Source organism: Saccostrea cucullata, unplaced genomic scaffold (assembly GCF_032062105.1).
Source record: "Saccostrea cucullata isolate Sc308-1 unplaced genomic scaffold, CSIRO_AGI_Scuc_v1 ctg2333, whole genome shotgun sequence".
NCBI lineage: Eukaryota > Metazoa > Mollusca > Bivalvia > Ostreida > Ostreidae > Saccostrea > Saccostrea cuccullata.
Window position 1 is genome coordinate 42,938 of NW_026936449.1, and position 21,659 is coordinate 64,596.

General features: G+C 35.0%; 1 pseudogene; it reads left to right on the plus strand.

The window, feature by feature from the left end:
* Nucleotides 1-1,895: 1,895 nt before the first annotated feature.
* LOC134245608 (zinc finger protein 862-like) lies at nucleotides 1,896-4,350 on the plus strand (annotated as a pseudogene).
* Nucleotides 4,351-21,659: the final 17,309 nt, after the last annotated feature.

Below are 21,659 nucleotides of genomic sequence, written 5' to 3' on the forward strand. Positions count from 1 at the left end.
TCGATAGAAATGAAATTCCTATGCATTGGTGAACCAAGGTCAACTTGTGCACAGGATTTGTCGACATTTGTTAATGATTGATTGATTGATTTTATATTGTTTAACGCCGAGTTGGCAATATTTCAGCCATATTTCGGCGGGCAAGTTTATTGACCGGTTTTTGAAAGTTTTTGGTTTCTCTGGCGGCCCCCAATGAGCCTACTCTTTATCGAACTCCAGAGAAACGATCTTTTTCATGCCAAGGGGGTTGTTATCCTTGACACGGGGCACCCATCCGACGGACTTAAAATTTAAAAACATTTAAACTGTTTAAAATAAAATGATCTATATATATATCATAAAATTGCTCTTATCATTAGGTCTTTCCACCTTTCTGTGGAAAGACCTATTGATTTTCTTCTGTTTCTTATTATTCTTCTTCCGCTGATTTTTTGTTTCGATATTTATCGAAAAGACTTTGTTCAACATAAAGGTCTTTAAAAGTTATGAACAAATTTGACCCAACGCGTATGAACTATGACCTCTTTCGAAGTTATTGCCCCTTTCCCAAGAAATGCTTGTTATCGCTACTCCTCCGAAACCGTTAACCGCGCAGAAATGGAACCTTCACTAATGTGTTCAACTCCTTGAGGGTACTCTGGAATCTATTCATTGCGAAAGTATTCGGTGACCCCTTCAATGAGTTACTGCCCCTGAAACTTTTTGAATTTAACGAATCATTAATAATCAAAACGAGTAGTGATAGAGGCATGGAACCAACTGCATAAGATTCAATGACCTTTGATCATGAAATTAATGCAAAGGTCAAGGTCATTCCAAATTTGAGAAATTAAGCTCTTTTTATATCTTTTTTGTCTTTTAACATATACAAACTGTCTTAGCATCATTAATATGTACTCTTAAAACTATTTTAAAGATTTAATTCGTATTCCTTTAGATTGACCGTATTAAAAGTTATCGCCCTTTGTGCGAAAAACCTTGTTATCGCTACTCCTTCGAAACCGTAAACCATAGAAATCAGTTTCATGTAAATATTCCAAAATTGCATGCATATTAACATTTGTAAAAAGTTCATATATCGTTTTTGCATTACCAAAAAGTCTACTTCGAATTGGCGAAAAATCAGAACATTCCAAAAAATATGATTTACATTTATAGGACAGTCACAGGATTATACATTCCGGCGGAGATTCCCGATTCAGTAAGTATTCATGTGTAATTTTTGAGTGACCAATACGTATTCTTGATATAATTACTTCGTCTTGACGTTTAAGACCGAAGTCACATGATTTGATAACTTTGTTTTAATTGCATAAAGCTTACTTTCATCACAAAAATTCCAATAAATTTGCCAAAGAGAATCGACATAAATTTTAACGAGATATTTTAAATCGCTGTAAGGAATTTTAAATGAAGTAATTTCATGTTGAAGTGCTGTTTTTGCTGCACTGTCAGCCTTAGTGTTTCCAGGAATGCCGATGTGGCTCGGAATCCAACAAAAAATCACTTTTTTTACCCTGTTGAGTGAAATGATTATGCTGAATTAATATATCTAAAATATAAGGGTGATCAAGATTCTTGTTTTTAATGGATTGTAAGCAAGAAAGGGAGTCCGAAAATATAGTAAATATGTTGTCACTGGAAGATTTTATATATTCAAAGTTGTATGGCTTTTGCTTCCGCAGTAAAAATTGTTGCTTCATTTGGAAGAGGTGTTGAGAATATATTATCATCAATTACTGCAGCTGATGCAACTGTATCCTTATCTTTTGAACCATCTGTATAGATCTCGACTGTAGGACCCTTAGAATGTTTTATTTCGACATTTGTTAAAGAGAAAATTGAAGAAAACCAGTTATCTGAACATATGAGCAAGTTAGTAGGATTTGGGTGTGATGGAACCTCCAACATGTTTGGACGTCACAATGACCTCGTTTCACTTCTCAAAAAAGATTGAAATTTTGGGAGTGCACTGTTTGGCCCACAGGCTTGAGCTTGCCTTTAGAGATGCCCTTAAAGGAAATCGTCAATACACTCAGCTTTCTACGCTCCTCATAGGGCTTTACTATTTCTACAAAAAAAGTGCTAAACAGAGGAAGAATCTAAGAGAATGTATGAAGGTTAGATATATAACATATTATTAGATTATCTGAGCCAAATATTTAATAAGTCCTTACTCCTATGAAAGAATTTTAATGTTTACACATTAATATTTCCATTTTATTTTCAGGTATTAGGTGTTAAGGGTACTCTACCTCACCGTGTGAATGGAAACAGGTGGCTCCCACACATGCAGCGTGCTCTTGAAACATTTTTAGGTCGTACCCAGCCTCTTTTTAGCCACCTACAGGACACCTCCCATTCAAATGCAAAGGCATCTGGACTGGCAAGATTACTTGTGTCTTCTTCAATCATCACTTTTGCTGTTCTCTTGCAGGTAATTTACAATATAAACCTTACAGTCTTAAACCTATAAGTCTAAATTCATTGATTCAAATCATGTTCAAATCAAATCAAGGTCAAATAAAAAAAATCATGTTATCTAAAGTGTCCCTATCTATAATATAAGTAATCATTCTTTCAAAACAATGCAGGAAATTATCAGTCCATTGGTGAGATTGTCTCTGACTCTCCAAAGACGGGACTTGACGATTGGGGATGCAAAGATAGCAATTGCTGCAACAGAAGATTTTCTCAGACAGTATGATGCCAAGTAAGTTACACATTTTCTATTCAATATACCATAATTAATTTGGAAGATCAGATGTGAACATAAACAAGAAAAGTTATTATAAATAACCATTATTACATTAATGATATTATTTATTTAATGTACTTGTAGCAACTGTGACAAGTTGAAGAAAATTGTGGAGGAAAAGGAGTATGCAGGGTATCAGCTGAAGGGAAATGGCCTCAATGTAGAGACAACAAGCAACAATGTTAAACAGCTCGTACTTCAGAAAATTGATGAACGATATAGAGATCTTCATGATGAAATCCTCGATGCAACAACTATTGGGAGTCTCAAGAACTGGCCAAGTGAAAATGATGAAGGTATGTACTGGTATCAAAGCAAGTTTTACAGGTTGTATTTTATTAACTTTTTCTGTGCTTTGAATTTTTTTAAAGTTTTGTTTTACAGTTTGTTCACTTTTTGTTTTAGTATTTTTCTCTACTAAGAAATGGTGATCCAAGATCCTGACCTCATGTAATTAGAAAAGGTAGACATTTCACTTTGTTGATTTTTGTTTGTTGATATTTGATGAAAATTACTGATGCTTATCAGATACACTTTAGAAATAATTAGTATAGCTTGGAACTTATTAAAATATTTAAACTTTAAATTAAAATATTGATGTCAAATTGAACTACTCAAGCATTGAATTTTATTTTTTAATTTTTAGTTAAAGGGAAAAAGAGTACTCTTTGATTTAAAAATAAGTTTTAATACTTTCATCCAACAGCTTATGGAGTACAGGATGTAAAAAGTCTAGCTGAAAGATTCAAGAAAACCTTGCAAAATGCTGGAGTAGATGGAGATAAGCTGTTAGAAGATTGGTAGATGCTGAAATGTCTCATCTACAGGAGGTATTAGGTTTTACATTTAAATTCTACTCTGGGAAAAACTGCAAGAAAAATTATGACAGTCTATTATACCATGTGTATAGATAATTATAAAATTCATATGTAAATATTTCAGGTTTAAGAAGAACTTTCGTGCGCCTACATGGGAAGACATCCATGGTGTGGTTGGGGACAGTGGGGTTGATAACATCCTCAACTTGCTGGATTTGATTCACAGTCTTCCTCCAACCAGCATCCTCAATGAAACAGGGTTCAATCAGATGAAGCTGATCAAAACAGACATGCGGCAATCTGTCAGTGGCCGTCATCTGAATGATCTGATGATCATTCGTCATCAATCACCATCTATTGAAGAATTCGATCCAATCCGGCCATTGACAGATGGATGGTTAGTTGATAATAGTTGTAAAAAAATAAAATGGATTAATCTAACTAGTTTATTTATGTGAATTTATGTCAGAATTAGAGATCTATTGTTATACATGTATTAATCAAATTATTTTAATTTAAGCTTTACAATTTGTATTTTAGATTTCACCCACTAGACAAAGGAGAAGATTTCACTATAGAAGAAACCCTACAAAGAAGTCCATTCCGAATGAAAAAGAGATTGAGAGTGAAAGTGAAGAAGAGGGAGAGAGTCTGAGAGAAGATGATGAAAGAATCGAAGACGAGAGAGTGGGTGCTGATCAAGATTTGGATGAAAATGACAGAATGATGAGAGAGGTTGTGAGAGAGCTAGAATTAGAGTATGAAAATGCTTAATTATTGAAAACTGTTACAATTGAATACACTTCTAAAACATGTAGTTTGTGTTTTATTTCATTTTTTAATTAATATTTAATTGTTAACATTCGGACAGGCTTAATTTCATTCGGACAGGCAAAGTTTGTGTACATGTCTGTCCGAATGACAGGCTTTCGGGAAAAAATTTCCACAGCTCTGCATGTTGTGGTCCATCTCCCTTTTGTAACCGGTTATAACCGGATCGCGCAATGCACAGGTGGACCGAGCAAAAACTAACAATTAGGCTAGTGCAAAAGCATACATTTACACTCACCGTTCTCTGCCAAACCAAGATATATGATCGATATAATGTCACTAGATGTTCCTTGCAGAGGAAACAATACACTTCGCAAAATCTTACAAATTTCACTGCACCAAAGAAGAAGGTATGGTTTTAGCTTTATTGCGCCCTAAAAATGTTATGACATTAAAAAGTTTTGAAACTGGTTTAAATATTAGTTGAATAAATGACTCGGATAAATCAGGAAAGAATATGGCGTGAATGTTTACCATTCTGCAAATATGACGTCATTAATGTGAAGCATTTCTCTATTTTCAACAGAAAAAGCCTCAAAATGGCACAATTCAAGGGTGATTTCCCTTTAGAAAACAGTGTCCACAGCCGTCGCCCACGTTAATTTTTTGATATTTTGTGCGAAATTCAATAACAAATCACATATCTCAAGATCTTTGTGGGCGATGCCTGTGGACAATGTTATCTGAAAGAAAATTCCACTGAAAATTGGTGTCTTCTGCAACTATTTAAGAAAATACGGGAAAATGCACATGTTTATGACGTCATAATTAGCATTTAAAAACATATGTGAGAAAAATGACTTGTATGACTTTTCTACATTGAATTTCAAATATTTAAAAAGCATGAGTTTTCAACTTTTACACCAGTTTCATTTTTTAGAAAATCACAGGGCAAAATTTGAATGGAAACCATACCTTCTTCTTTGTGTGGCTTCTATCAAAATTCAATGAATGCAGCATGGCAAATTGCTAAATTATGATTGGCTAAAAAGCAAAATGTATGGGTTAGGTTAAAACTAGGCCACAAGATGTTTACACCCGTAAGACGGATTAGGGTAACATAAGTGACAACTGAATAAACACTGCACATGGAACATAAAAGTTATTATTTACAATAATCACTAATTTAACATTAACATAATGGTATATTAAAAAGAGCGTCTAAAATGTTTAACAAAAACACACAATAAACATAAAATTATTTTTTTTCAAAGAATGAGGAAAATAATTCATCCAAAATTAGGACACGTGTTGGGCATAATCTAAAGCAAAGACCGCTTAATGTATATTACACAATTACTTTCTCTATTTTAAACAGGATTTGTTGAACGTATTTATTTTAAAATGACGTGTACACATGTACATATATAAACATTATAAAAAATATGGATAATTTTAATTCATGAAAAGACCTAGCAGGCTACAGAATACCGGTATTACAAGATTTTGCCCTAGCAGACCAGGGTAATGCGCGTTTTACAATGTGCCAAGAATTTTCGCGCTACATCTCAAAGAAACTGAAAGAGAAGAAATGTAGTGGCGGATCTAGAGGGACTTTAGTTTTTTTTCCTCTAAGAGAGAGCAAGGAGCCCAACATATTTGTTGCGTTTTTATTACTCAGTAAATTAAAACTACATTGCATATCCAGTTGTAGAGTAACATTAAACTTTAGTTCGTTTTAAACTTTTAATGTAAATACCTAAAATTATACAGGTCCACGTATTGACGCAGAGTACCGGGGGTACTTTGCTTATACATGTACATGTAATACTGAATATGCATTATATACTAAGAAAATCAGGCAAAGTCGTGCACAAGCATTTAATGTCACTAGGATATACATGTATATTAACAGATAAATATAAGATATTTTAAAAACAGATCACGCATTTCAGTCGATCTTTAGTTGGTTCATTTATAAACAAGGAACTAATTATTGGATTGCGGCCGATTTTTGACGTTTGCGTCAATATATGTTTCTTGTGTTCATAAAGTAATGAATGTTGTTGACACTACTCAGGCATTTGTAACCAAGAAAATTCTCAAGGGTTGCCAATCATTGGATCCTTCTAAGGAGAATCGTCTTGCCATAACAGCTAACAATTTACAACGAGTGTTAAATGCCATCGAACACACTGTAAGCCATTATTCCATTAGAATTTTGCTGCCTGCCCTTTTCCTTTCAACATTTCATGCAAGTCAAGGGGAAATAACAGAAAAGTCAGTGAAAATAGATCATCTTTTACAGTGCCCTGACATCAGCTTTGTAAACAAAGGCACCGCCTTATAAGTGTTTCAAATTATTATGAGGGATTATAAGACTATCACCATAACCCTTTAGTTATTTCCCTTCAGTCCATTCCTGAATCTGCCTATTGTCCTGTACAGGCATTATGTACATACATGCAGTATTTCAACTACAAGACAGCCAGGGCCTTTATTCCAAACCATCGACGGCTTACCAATCTCGTATTCAAAAGTTACATCAAATTTATAAACTGCTATCCAGTTTATGGGCCTGGACCCAACCAATTTTAAGTGCAATAGCTTTTGAGTTGGTGCTGCCACACATGCAGCCTCTTTAGGTTACTCCGAAAAAATGATCCAAAAACTAGGCAGGTGGAACTCGGATGCACTTCGCCTAGACTCCCACTGGTCATAAGTAAAGTTGGATACAGGTCAGAAGTCGTCTGCTGTATTAAAAATTCTCCCCGTTACAACTTAACTCCTAAGTGACAGTGACAATTCAATACAGGTCAGGAGTTGTCTGCTGAATAAAGCGTCTCCTCTTTTCCCAATTGGAATCGCAATTTAAGACACACAGGTCAGAATTTGTCTGCTGTGTAAATAGATTCCCATTAACACATTTTTCTGCTAAGCTTTACATTTTAATAGAGGTCAGAAGTTGTCTGCTGTATAAAATATTCACTGAAATAATTTTTTTTTTAATCAAAGTATTCTTGCTTAACCAAATAACAATGCTGATCACAAGACAGTTCCGAAGTTGTCTGCTGCCTTTGTTTTCTTTATCCAAAAGGAAAAAAAATTATTTGTTTTACATTTCCTTGTACATTATCAATAATTGTCATTTTATTATTGAAAATTGTCTAGCTGGTGGTCACATTGTAGATCAATATAAAGACATTGAAAAGCATGATTTTGTTGCATTTTTATGATGAGGATAGTTTTCATATATATGTTTTCTGCATTGTGCAAAGTGTTAAATACCAGTTAAATGAGCCAAATGAAGGTACTTATTGTTCTCAAACACCTCCATTTCTTTTCACTTTGTTAGTTTTTAGCTCCACTTGTCAGAGACCAGAAGAGCTTATGCGATAGTAATGAGTCCGGCGTCCGTCCGTCTGTCTGTCTACACTAAGATACATAATTCTGTGGATCGGTTTTTGATTTCAATGACCGTTGTTCCCTTGGTTACTAAAAATAGAAATTGCTGTGAAATACTTTCAAAATGCAACTCCTCCTACAGTTTTGGTTTGATTTCAATATATCTTGGCACACATGTAGACTACACAAAGATTTTGAATTCTACGATCAGTTTTTGATTTCGATCAACACTGTTGCCATGGTTACTAAAAATAGATATTTTTATGAAATACATAAAAAATGATACTTCTCCCACAGTTTTAGTCTGATTTTAATATCCAGGCGCGGATCCAGAAATTTTTTCCAGGGGGGGGGGGGGGGGTCCAACCAGTCAAAAAAAAATTTCATTCCCAGAAATTTATTGACAAGCAAAAAAAAAAAAAAAAATTATCTCGCTCAATCGTGAAAAACCTACATCAGGGGAAGGGGGGGGGGGTAGTCTATGACTTCTATTGCCTCAAATCTTTCACTTTTTATACCCATTTTACACATATTCATGTTCACCAGGGGGGGTCGGCGTTTTCCAGGGGGGGGTCCAAAGTGACTTTTTTCTTGATTTAGTATATGCATTCTTTAACCGTGTAAATTCCAGGGGGGGGGGGGGGGGGGGGGGGTCCCGACCCCCCTGTAGATCCGCGCATGGTATCACTTGGCACGCAAATAGACTACACTAAGAAACATAATTCTGTGCATCGGGCCCCGTGGGGATCCGGGTTAGAAAAGGTCCTCAGTACCCCCTTGCTTGTCGTAAAAGGCGACCAAATGGGGCGGTCCTTCGGATGAGACCGTATAAACCGAGGCCCCTTGTCACAGCAGGTGTGGCACGATAAAGATCCCTCCCTGCTTAAAGGCCGTAAGTGCCGAGCATAGGCCTAAATTTGCAGCCCTTCACCGGCAATGGTGACGTCTCCATATCAGTGAAATATTCTGGAGAGGGACGTTAAACAGTATACAATCAATCAATCTGTGCATCGGTTTTTGATTTCGATGGACAGTGTTGCCATGGTTACTGCACATAGAAATTTTTAGCTCTACTGGTCAGAGACAGGAAGAGCTTATGCGATAGTAATGCGTCCGGCGTCCGTCCGTCTGTCTGTCTGTAAACAATTTTTCAAAATGCTACTCCTCTTACAGTTTTGGTCTAATATCAATATAACTTGGCACACAAGTAGACTACACTAAGATACATAATTCTTTATTACCGGCCGCCAGGAGGCGGTCGGTTAGTTGATATGAAAGTTTTAAGTCGCCGTGCGTTTCTGCGGAGTTAGAACAATTTGAATAAAAATATTTAATAACATTCATAGTATAGAATATTGAATAAAGATATTCTAAATGTTTAACAAAAAGCACAATAATCATAAAATAAAATTTTTATAAATAATTGGGTAAATATTTCATCCAATCCTGATTGACAAACTCTGACAATACTGAAGTGCGGAGAAAATTAGCACGAAGTGTCTTATGTAGGCATAGTCTAAAACAAAGACCACATTGTATATCAACAATTTTACTTTCTCTTTTTAAACAGCCTAGACAGGATTTGTTGTACTTATTTTAAAATGCCGTGTATATTTATACATTTCCTATGGAAATTTTTCAAAATTTTTATGAAATATTGATTTCTTAAAAGCACAGAACCATTCGACAATTTTGTCCATGAGACTAGGGTAAAGCGCGTTTTTACAATGTGTCAAGCATTTTCCCGCCACATCTCAACTGTAGTGGTGGATCTACCGGTAGATGGATTTGGGGGTTGTTAAAATCCTCTAAGAGAGTCCCACATATTTCATATTTGTTCCGTTCAAATTAAAGTAAAACTATAGCTAAGTTTAAACTTTAGTTTTGTACTTTTATGTAATAATTACTTAAACATCAAATTCGTTTGTACGGACGCAGAGGTCTATGGGCAGTTTGCTTACACATATAATATTGTACATGTATTTTGCATGAAGAAAATCGACATTGTCTCATGCAAGTATTTCATGTTACGAGGATATTTTAACAGATAGATATAAGAAATTTTAAAAACAGATCACGCAAATTTCAGTTTCGAATTACTTTATCAAAGGAATAATTACTAGTAATTTGTTTGCGGCCGATTTTTGACGCTTGCGTCAATATGTTTCTTGTATCGGTTTTTGCGTTCGATAAACGGTGTTGCCATGGTAACTAAAAATTAAAATTTCTGTGAAATTTCTTTCAAAATGCTACTCCTCCTACAGTTTTGGTCTGATTTCAATATAACTTGGCAAACAAGTAGACTACACTAAGATACATAATTCTATTTATCGGTTTTTGATATCCGTGAACGGTGTTGTCGTGGTTCTAAAAATAGAAATTTCTGTAAAATTGTTTCAAAATGCTACTCCTCATACACTTTTGGTCTGATTTCAATAAAACTTGGCACACAAGTAGACTGCACTAAGATACATAATTAGGTCTATCGGATTTTGATTTCCATGATCGGTGTTGTCGTGGTTCTAAAAATAGAAATTTCTGTAAAATTGTTTCAAAATGCAACTCCTCCTACAGTTTTGGTCTGATTTCAATATAACTTGACACACAAGTAGACTACCTTAAGATCCATAACTCTGTGTATCGGTTTTTGATTTCCTGGAATGGTGTTGCCATGGTTACTAAAAATAATCAAAGTACTGAGACAGTACTGAAAGACGGGGTCAAAAATATTTTCATGCTAGATTTAACAAATCTCTTTTTAACGAGTTTTGATAATTTTTTAATAAACATACTAAAAACAAAACTGTGAATAATATATATTCGCGTTTTTCATTTAATTTGAGGTAGGAATTTCAATAATTGCTAAGTCTAGAAACCTTTTTGAACTGTCCGAATTTCACCTGGTCCGAATTAATATTTTTCCGGAAGTAAACAATGGATGATGCATATGCAGTCGTAATACTTCGCAGAAGAGTACTTTGTTTACTAGTGTGTTTTACAATTAATATTTTAAATTTACATTTACAGAATGCTTCAATAATTTGATTTAGAAAAAAAAATTTATATCACTTCCTTCAGTTTGATACAGAATGTTTATATTTTGATCAAAACTATTTCTGCACTCTTTGATATAGCGTACATTTAATTCATGTGTTATCACCACGGCTTCCTTTTTGAGGGCTCTGACAGTAAACTAATAGACGGGGTCACGTGACCCCGTCTAAAAATGTCTATAAAATTGTTTCAAAATGCTATTCCTCCTACAGTTTTGATCTGATTTCAATATATTAACTTGGCACACAAGTAGACTACACTAAGAACATAAAGAGACTTTATCAAGGATCATTATTCTATTTAATGCTGTTGTAAAGTTTCAATTCCCAACTGCTTAAGTACTTTTCTCTTCCTTTACTATATGTACAAACCGGTAGAGCTTCAGTCTCAACAGAGACTTCTGGTTTTGAAATACATTAGAAATGCTACTCCTCCTACAGTTTTGGTCCGATTTCAGCTTAACTTGGTACACAAATAGATTATCCTAAGATACATAATTCTGTGCATCGGTTTTTGATTTTGATGAATGGTGTAGCCGTCGTTACTAAAAAAATAGAAATTTCTGTGAAATGCTTTCAAAATTCTACTTCTTCTACAGTTTTGATCTGGTTTCATTATAACTTGGCACACAAGTAGACTAAACTAAGATACACAATTCTTTGAATTCGATGAACAATGCTGCCTTGGTAACTAAAAGTAGAAATTTCTGTAAAATTATTAATAAAATTTTTATTAAAAATACAGTTTTCGTTTAATTTATTGATTAAATTTGGTATGCAGATAGACTATAGCCCCGTGGGGATCCGGGTTAGAATAGGTCCTCAGTACCCCCTTGCTTGTCGTAAAAGGCGACTAAATGGGGCGGTCCTTCGGATGAGACCGTATAAACCGAGGCCTCTTGTCACAGCAGGTGTGGCACGATAAAGATCCCTCCCTGCTCAAAGGCCGTTAGTGCCGAGCATAGGCCTAAATTTGCAGCCCTTCACCGGCAATGGTGACGTCTCCAAATCAGTGAAGTATTCTGAAGAGGGACGTTAAACAGTATATAATCAATCAATCAATACACTAGGGTACATTATTGTCTTTGTTGTTTTTAGCTCACCTGAGCCGAAGACTCAATTGAGCTTTTGGGATCACATTTTGTCCGTCGTCCGTCTAGCTGTCTGTCCGCCTGAAAACTTTTTCACATTTTCGACTTCTTCTCAAGAACAACTGGGCCAAATTTGGTACAAAGTATCCTTGGGTAAAGTATAATTTGAATTGTAAAAATGAGGGGCCAGGTCCTCACACAAGGGGAGATAATCAAGAAAAGACAAAAATAGGGTGGGGGTGATTAAAAAATCTTCTTCTCAAGAACCACTGGGACAGAAAAGCTGATACTTATGTGGTAGCATCCAGGGGTAGTGTAGCTTCTAAATTATTCAAATCATGACCCCGGGGGTTGAGCAGGGCTGCAATAGGGAATCAAAGATTTACATATAAATATATAGGAAAAATCGCTAAAAATCTTTTTTTCAAGAACCACTGGGCCAAAAAGCTGAAACTTATGTGAAAGCATCTAGGTGTAGTGTAGATTCTAAATTCTTCAAATCATGACCCCCGGTGGTTGAGCGGGGCTGCCATAGGGAATCAAAGTTTTACATAGAAATATATATAAGAAAAATATCTTCTTAAGAACCAATGGGCCAGAAAAGCTGAAACTTATGTGGAAGCATCCAGGGGTTGTGTAGATTCAAAATTATTCAAATCATGACCCGGGGGTTGGGAGGGGATGCAATAGGAAAAGTTTTACATAGAAATATGTAGGAAAAATCTTCTCAAACACCACTGGGCCAGAAAAGCTGAAACTTGTGTGGAAGCATCCAGGGATAGTGTAGATACTAAATTGTTCAAATCATCACCCCCAGGGGTTGGGCAGCTAGGGCCGCAATAGAAAATCAAAGTTTTACATAGAAATATACAGGAAAAGTCTTTTAAAATCTTCTTCTCAAACACCACTGGGCAAGAAAAGCTGAAACTTATGTAGAAGCATGCAAGGGAAGTGTAGATTCTAAATTGTTTAAATTCTGACCTGTGGGGTAAGATAGGGTCACAAAAGGTATTACAATGGGGAAATCTGGTTAAGAATAGTACGAGCAAAGCTTATCAGGTGAGCGATGTGGCCCATGGGCCTCTTGTTTTAATTTATTTTGATGAATGTTGTTGCCATGGAAACTAAAATTGAAATTTTTAAAAAAATTATTAAAAGCTACGCCTATACAGTTGTAGTCTTATTGCAATATTGCCACAAAATGTCGAAGCCAATTCATTTTCAAATTAATCGATGGAATATATTTCTTTAAATATAGCGTCATTATTTACTACCTTTTAAACCTGAAATTTTATGTAGGATTTGAAATGCTCACTTCCGCTTATTCGGGTTGCTTCAATAAACTGAAGTTTTATGTACGACTTGACAAATACCACTTCGATTAGTCAACCTGGTAAATTCGGGTCGTTCAATAGACTCGCTCAGTAAGTTTTTTTGCGCATTGTCATATAATTGTGCGTATTTTGAGACAGTCTGTATGAATTAACATGTCATCTCGGACGCTAAATAATTCAAATAACGCGGTTTCATTACCAAATTCCAACAGGTGTCTGGGAATTTGAGGTGCACGTTATTCCTGAAAGCTGTAAATACAATTCAATTTACAAGTTCAATTGACCTCTCGATGAACATTGTTATTTTTCATTACGTAAAAATGAATATTGCCTGGAACTGTGCGATACATGTATACTTATGTAGGTAAATAACTATACATGTAGCATGCGTGATATGTTTAAGGGAAACTGCCCAACTACGTATGAATGTTATGCCCCCCTCCTCACTAAAATGTTATGCAATTTGATTTTGTTAAAAATACTAGTAAACACCCCCAACCCCTATAATTTTGTTAGAAAAATAGTGCTGAAAAATATCTTTATTTTCTTCATCTTAAATTAGAACTTCACAACCCCAAATTAGGTATCCATGTTATGCCCCCCTTATTACCAAGACATGCACTTTGCATTTTGTAAAAAAAAAAAAGGGGGGGGGGAATCAACAACAACAACAACAACCCCCCAATAATTGTCAACCGTAAGGGAGTTGATCCTAACGTTGCGGGTTAGAATACCACTGTGGGGCGCGGAGACTGGTCCTTCGAATGAGACTGTGTAAACCAACGACCCATGTCCCAATAGATGCTGACACAAAACGATTCCTCAATGCTCAATGATTGTCAGTGCCTATTATAGGAAAAATGTGTTGCTCTCCACCGCAAGCTTTTATATGAGCAAAATATTCCTGAGAGAGACATTTAACAAAATACTACTATCAATCTTCAACATGTCTAACGTCCCTCTAGAGAATTTGTCTCTCACGAAATTTTGCCATTACCACTGAAGTTCCTTTCACGAAGGGATGCTCCGCTTAGCGGTGCCCTTGTTGGAATTGTGGCTTGTATTATTTAGATTACCCATCTTTTTTTGGACAGGCAGGTTGTGTTTTGAAGGGATTGAGAAGTTTATTTTCATGTAAGTTTAGGTTATGTTTGTTGGGTTCAAATTGCACATTTCTTTTCAATTCAACACTGGGTTCATTGTTCTGCATGTCTGGACAAAAAACCAGAAGTCTCTGTCGAGACTGTAGCTCTACTGGTATGTACTTATAACAAAGGATGAGAAAAGAGGCCATTGCCATCAGACCAAAACTGTAGGAGGAGTATCTTTTAAAGAAATATTGAAAAGTAATATTGAAATCAGACCAAAACTGTAGAAGGAGTAGCGTTTTAAAGGAATTACACAGAAAATTCTAGTTTTAGTAACCATGGCAACACTGTGCATCGAAATCAAAAACCGATGCACTATTTTATGTATCTTAGTGTTGTCTATTTGTGTGCCAAGTAATACTGAAATCAGACCAAAACTGTAGAAGGAGTAGCGTTTTAAAGGAATTACACAGAAAATTCTAGTTTTAGTAACCATGGCAACACTGTGCATCGAAATCAAAAACCGATGCACTATTTTATGTATCTTAGTGTTGTCTATTTGTGTGCCAAGTAATACTGAAATCAGACCAAAACTGTAGAAGTAGTAGAGTTTTAAAGGAATTACACAGAAAATTCTATTTTTAGTAACCATGGCAACACTTTGCATCGAAATCAAAAACCGATGCACTATTTTATGTATCTTAGTGTTGTCTATTTGTGTGCCAAGTAATACTGAAATCAGACCAAAACTGTAGAAGGAGTAGCATTTTAAAGGAATTTCACAGAAAATTCTATTTTTATTAACCATGGCAACACTGTGCATCGAAATCAAAAACCGATGCACTATTTTATGTATCTTAGTGTTGTCTATTTGTGTGCCAAGTAATACTGAAATCAGACCAAAACTGTAGAAGGAGTAGCGTTTTAAAGGAATTACACAGAAAATTCTAGTTTTAGTAACCATGGCAACACTGTGCATCGAAATCAAAAACCGATGCACTATTTTATGTATCTTAGTGTTGTCTATTTGTGTGCCAAGTAATACTGAAATCAGACCAAAACTGTAGAAGGAGTAGAGTTTTAAAGGAATTTCACAGAAAATTCTATTTTTAGTAACCATGGCAACACTGTGCATCGAAATCAAAAACCGATGCACTATTTTATGTATCTTAGTGTAGTCTACTTGTGTGCCAAGTAATATTGAAATCAGACTAAAACTGTAGGAGGAGTAGCATTTTAACGGAATTTCACAGAAAATTCTATTTTTAGTAACCATGGCAACACCGTTCATTGAAATTAAAAACTGATGCACTATTTTATGTACTTATTTCACAGAAAATTCTATTTTTAGTAACCATGGCAACACCGTTCAACGAAATCAAAAACCGATGCACTATTTTATGTATCTTTGTGTAGTCTTCTTGTGTGCCAAGTTATATTAAAATCAGACCAAAACTGTAGGAGGAGTAGCGTTTTGAAAAATTGTTTACAGACAGACGGACGGACACCTTACTATCGCATAAGCTCTTCTGGTCTCTGACCAGTAGAGCTAAAAACCAAGCGTAGTAAACTCGGCAAGATATACATATTTGAGTGCATACTTTAGGTATATTTACTTAAAATTATTATACGTAATAGACAGAGACAATTTTGAAGGCCTTTTTATATGAAATTAAAACATGTTAAATGATTTCCTAGCTAGATCCGGAAATACGCATATCCTAATCATATTTAATTTGGGAGATTTTTTTTTCATCTGTTATGAATTACAAGGTGTATATATTTGTACCAAAAAATGGCAGAAAATATGAAGTTCATATTGTTTTACATTATCATGTTTAGTACTAGTATGTATAACATTGACAAAGAAGATTGATTTTCAAATTGTAATTTGCTTTTATTAGCTACTCTTAATTAAACAAATAATTTTGTTACGTTTCTTTTAAGTTAACTGTTTTCTCATTTTTAGACAATTGAACTGTTCTCACATATGGACAGTCAGTAGGTCCACACTTAGGTCTAGAAAGTACAAGAAAACATTGATGTAACCATCAATTGTCGCTCGGGAAATATATAAAGTAAACAATGAAAATGAGTCTTGATCAACAACTGCTTCGATATGTGTAAAAAGGCATGCGTCTAATTGATGGAGACGATAGTCAAATATTTTTAAAAACTTGTAATCGGATAAAAATCAATCAAAAACGATACCATTTTAACACAGGCACTTGTTTCTGTAATAAAGTTTTGACCATAGTTTAATAATAACACAAGGTATCTAACTCCGATTTACACCGAGTACCCCCCTCCCTTAAAGTCGCGCTCATTTACACTTTCAGAGGAAATGCACGGGTAAACTATTTATACCTATGTCTTCTACGATAATTTATCTACACAACCATATCTGGCATGCTTGTCTTTATTTTCTTTTATCTCCGTATTAAGCGTCAAAACTCTGCTCGTCGAGTGGAAAGCAAAACTGTACCATAGAATTGTATGTTCTAGTCTCGGGCAAAGAATTAGACCTCGAATTTGATTGGATAAAAATCTGTTTCTAAAATTACACCGGAAAAACATCGTAATATTTTTATGGAAAATAAGAAACTATGAAATTTTATTTATTCAATGCAATATTTAAAATCTGGAATTGAATTTTTAAACCCACACATTCTTTAATTTTTCTCTTTGCCCGAGATTAGCACACACCGTTCTATGGTATAGTTCGACTTTTCTACTCGGCGAGTTGAATTTTGACGCTGTTTACGGAGATTAAAGAAAACAAAGACAAGCAAGCCATATATGGTTGTGTAGATAAATTATCGTAGATGACATAGGTATAAACAGTTTGCCACTGCCTTTTCTCTGAAAGTGTAAATGATCGCGATTCAAAGGGAGGGGGGGTACTCCTTGTAATTTGGAGTTAGATACCTTGTGTTATTATTATACTATGGGTCAAAAATTTATTTCAGAAACAAGTGCCTGTGCATTTTAAACTTGATCAATTCCTCAGGTAAATGTTGGCTGCATAATTGAAATATAAATTGAAGTTAGACACACGCATCATTTATATTTAAAAATGTATTAATTTTCAATTTTAGAATATAAAACACGAACTGTGCAGAGTACGTTTTCATTCGAGAAGTAAAATTCGATGTTCTAAAAAAAACGGACCTGTCGTTGTTTCGATAGTAAATGATAAGTAACTTTATATATTATATATACGAAAATCATATACATTTTTACAGGTAAACTTTATGGAAGTAAATATATTATGTATCTCGTAATTTATAAACAGAAAGAACATTATGATTAACAATCTTTTCAATGTTTAGAAAATCTTTAATTCTACATAACTACTCCCACCCCAATCCCCGTACACCAACACTTAAACTTATATGTATAGAGCAGCCCGGTCCTCCGGGCTGCAATAATGATATGGTATCCAGACAGAGAAGATTGATCCAACAGAATGTGAAAGGTCTAATTCAGCAATGCCAGTTGTTAGACAAAATGAAGAAAACAGAAGCGATGGTGGCAAATTTGAAGGCTGAAACAGAACCACTTCAGAAAATGTCCCAGGTTATAGATATGTCTAGCTCAGCAAAGCCAAGTGAAGCAGGTACGTCAGAAGCTCTTAATTATTTTGACATGTGCTCTAGTTATAAGTCACAATATGACATTTATGTCATGCAAGAGTGAACACTCACCTACATAATCAAAATGGTGTACCAGTGACCAGAGCTCCAGATAAGGTGTGTATTTGCAGAAATGCGCATTGAATTTTACAAAATACGCTTTGAAAGATAAATTAGGGCGTACTGTTACGCAATAGCAATCGTAGATAAGCATTACACCACGAAAGTACTGCGTACAACGGGATGGATAATACAAGTACGATTTACCTAATGATATAAATTCAGGTTAACTCGGTGTTTAATTTTTCTCAAAACGAAATACTGATTTAAAAGCGTTTTAGTAGCCTGGAATATTCTAGTAATGGTGACGGCGATCTCCATTTCGGAAGAAAGAATCGGAGATTTAGACTAAAATCGATTTCTTTAAATAGAAAGACTATGCACTTGGCTTTATTACTTTTCAGCACACAAAAGCTTATGCTATCAGTGTGAAATGATGTTGCAATAAGTTTTATAATTTATATATACATTAAGTAACAAAAATGCTAGATTTTGAGTTTAACGATCAAGAGCTTTCTTACATTCTCTAAAGTTTTCTATTAAAAAGATTGGTTGGACACGGCTTGTATATAACTTTTCTTATTATGGCTTCATTGTCAATTGTCAGTTTCTCTTAACTTGCTATATTAATGAAGATTTTTTTTTCTCTCAGTTTACTCTTGTTACGATATCATATTTAATGGAGGAAAAGTTTTCTGTGTCTATGACTCTATGGTAACTTGACCTACTGTATAAAGTATATGAAGTAAATACACTTTGGGGTAAAAAATTATCTGGAGCTCTGAATGCAGGATGAGCTAATATCTGTTTACATTGTAATGTCCTTCCCTTATCACTCTGGTGATATTACATTACCTTCTCTTCCACTTATTAGTTATGACTTTTCACAAGTTCTACTGTGCAGGCCTCTAAAATGACTCTGGGATATGCCACAGCATATCTTCAAAAGAATTAGGGTAGTGTAGATAGTATTGTCCCTGTCTATGATATCATTTGGGACAATGTGGAACTTATGAAATAGACCTCCAATATTTCATCAAAGAAGCAGAGTTTGCACTGGTTCTTGAATGTAGCCGTGCAGCGACGTGTCGTTTCATCATTGCCGAATGAAAGACCTATTCCAGATATCATGGATGTACCCAATCATGCATTCATTCCTAGTTCGAATTTTTGTGCTGCATTATAGAAGAACATGATATTCTTACATGCTTACGATGACATAACATGGACAATGTAAACAACAGACATGGCATAAACAATGTAAACAAATGACATGATATGGACAAAAGAATGACAAGACACAGTAACAACACAAGTAACAGGAATAAATACTTAAATAATTAAATAAACAGTCAAAAATGCTAAATTTTAATTACCAATATTTTGAAATAATGTTATTCCAAGTGGATTCACAATGAATTGTCATTCCTCATGTTCACGGTTACACTTCTGGAATATATGGGATATGGGTAGGTCGTACGCAAATGAGTATTGAATCGAACTATCTCGAACTAATGTCGTGTGACGTCAATATACAAAGAAAGTCGATGATCACTCGGCATACATAAAAGTCGGGTGGTCGAGTCTTGTGAAGCGCACGCGCCATGTACACAATTGAGAGCCCAAATTCAATGGCGGATCCTAGAATTCAGACTGAATCACAGCTGTCAATGCAGCATTACAAAGATTTAAATACAATTTCACAAAATGATTTGTAATTTTCAGTTCACTGCAGTGAAGATCCATCTTTTCGTAATAAAAACAGATAAAGTAAAGGTGATAGGGTATTTAGCTCCGATCATATATTTATTTACCATGAAATGTAGACCGGCTCCAAAATAAATGTACATGTAAGCGTGTGCGCCATTGTAACCCGTCGGTAGAGACCAAAGAGAATTCAGAATTTTTTAGTTTTTATATTACATATATATGGAGAGTAAACCAGTCTACATCACCCTATACTTGTCATAGGCATAGTCACGGGGGGGGGGGGGGGGGGCAGCGGGGGCAGGAGCCCCCCCACTTTCAGATCTGGGGGGGGGGGGGGCAAGAGTATGTCTGTGCCCCCCCCCCCCACTTTTTAATGAAGAACAAAATCACAGCTATTTTGAAATAATATTAAACCTCATTTTATGGCATTTTTAGCTCTACTGGTCAGAGACCAGAAGAGCTTATGCGATAGTAATGCGTCCGGCGTCCGTCCGTCTGTCCGTCTGTCTGTCCGTCTGTCTGTAAACAATTTTTCAAAATGCTACTCCTCCTACAGTTTTGGTCTAATTTCAACAAGTAGACTACACTAAGATACATAATTCTATGTATCGGTTTTTGATTTCGATGAACGGTGTTGCCGTGGTTACTAAAAATAGAAATTTCTGTGAAATTCTTTCAAAATGCTACTCCTCCTACAGTTTTGGTCTGATTTCAGTATAACTTGGCACACAAGTAGAATACACTAAGATACATAATTCTGTTTATCGGTTTTTGATTTCGATGAATGGTGTTGCCGTGGTTACTAAAAATAGAAATTTCTGTGAAATTCTTTCAAAATGCTACTCCTCCTACAGTTTTGGTCTGATTTCAGTATAACTTGGGACACAAGTAGAATACACTAAGATACGTAATTCTGTGTATCGGTTTTTGATTTCGATGAACGGTGTTGCCGTGGTTACTAAAAATAGAAATTTCTGTGAAATTCTTTCAAAATGCTACTCCTCCTACAGTTTTGGTCTGATTTCAGTATAATTTGGCACACAAGTAGAATACACTAAGATACATAAATCTTTGTATCGGTTTTTGATTTCGATGAACGGTGTTGCCGTGGTTACTAAAAATAGAAATATCTGTAAAATTGTTTCAAAATGCTACTCCTCCTACAGTTTTGGTCTGATTTCAATATAACTTGGCACACAAGTAGAATACACTAAGATACATAATTCTGTGTATCGGTTTTTGATTTCGATGAACGGTGTTGCCGTGGTTACTAAAAATAGAAATTTCTGTGAAATTCTTTCAAAATGCTACTCCTCCTACAGTTTTGGTCTGATTTCAGTATAATTTGGCACACAAGTAGAATACACTAAGATACATAAATCTTTGTATCGGTTTTTGATTTCGATGAACGGTGTTGTCGTGGTTACTAAAAATAGAAATATCTGTAAAATTGTTTCAAAATGCTACTCCTCCTACAGTTTTGGTCTGATTTCAATATAACTTTGCACACAAGTAGAATACACTAAGATACATAATTCTGTTTATCAAATTTTAATTTTGATGAACTGTGTTGCCGTGGTTACTAAAAATTGAAATGTCTGTAAAATTGTTTCAAAATGCTACTCCTCCTACAGTTTTGGTCTGATTTCAATATAACTTGGCACACAAGTAGACTACACTAAGAACATAAAGAGACTTTATCAACGATCATTATTCTATATATTGCTGTTGTAAAGTTTCAAATCCCAGCTGCTTAAGTACTCTTCTCTTCCTTTGCTATAAGTTCAAACCAGTAGAGCTTCAGTCTCGACAGAGACTTCTGGTTTCTATGTTCAACCACTGAGTAAGCATTTCTGTTGAAGTAATATAGTTGTATAATGTGGGTCAAAAAATTGGAATTGAAAGTAACTTGCCTTTGAAAAAGTTGTCTACTACC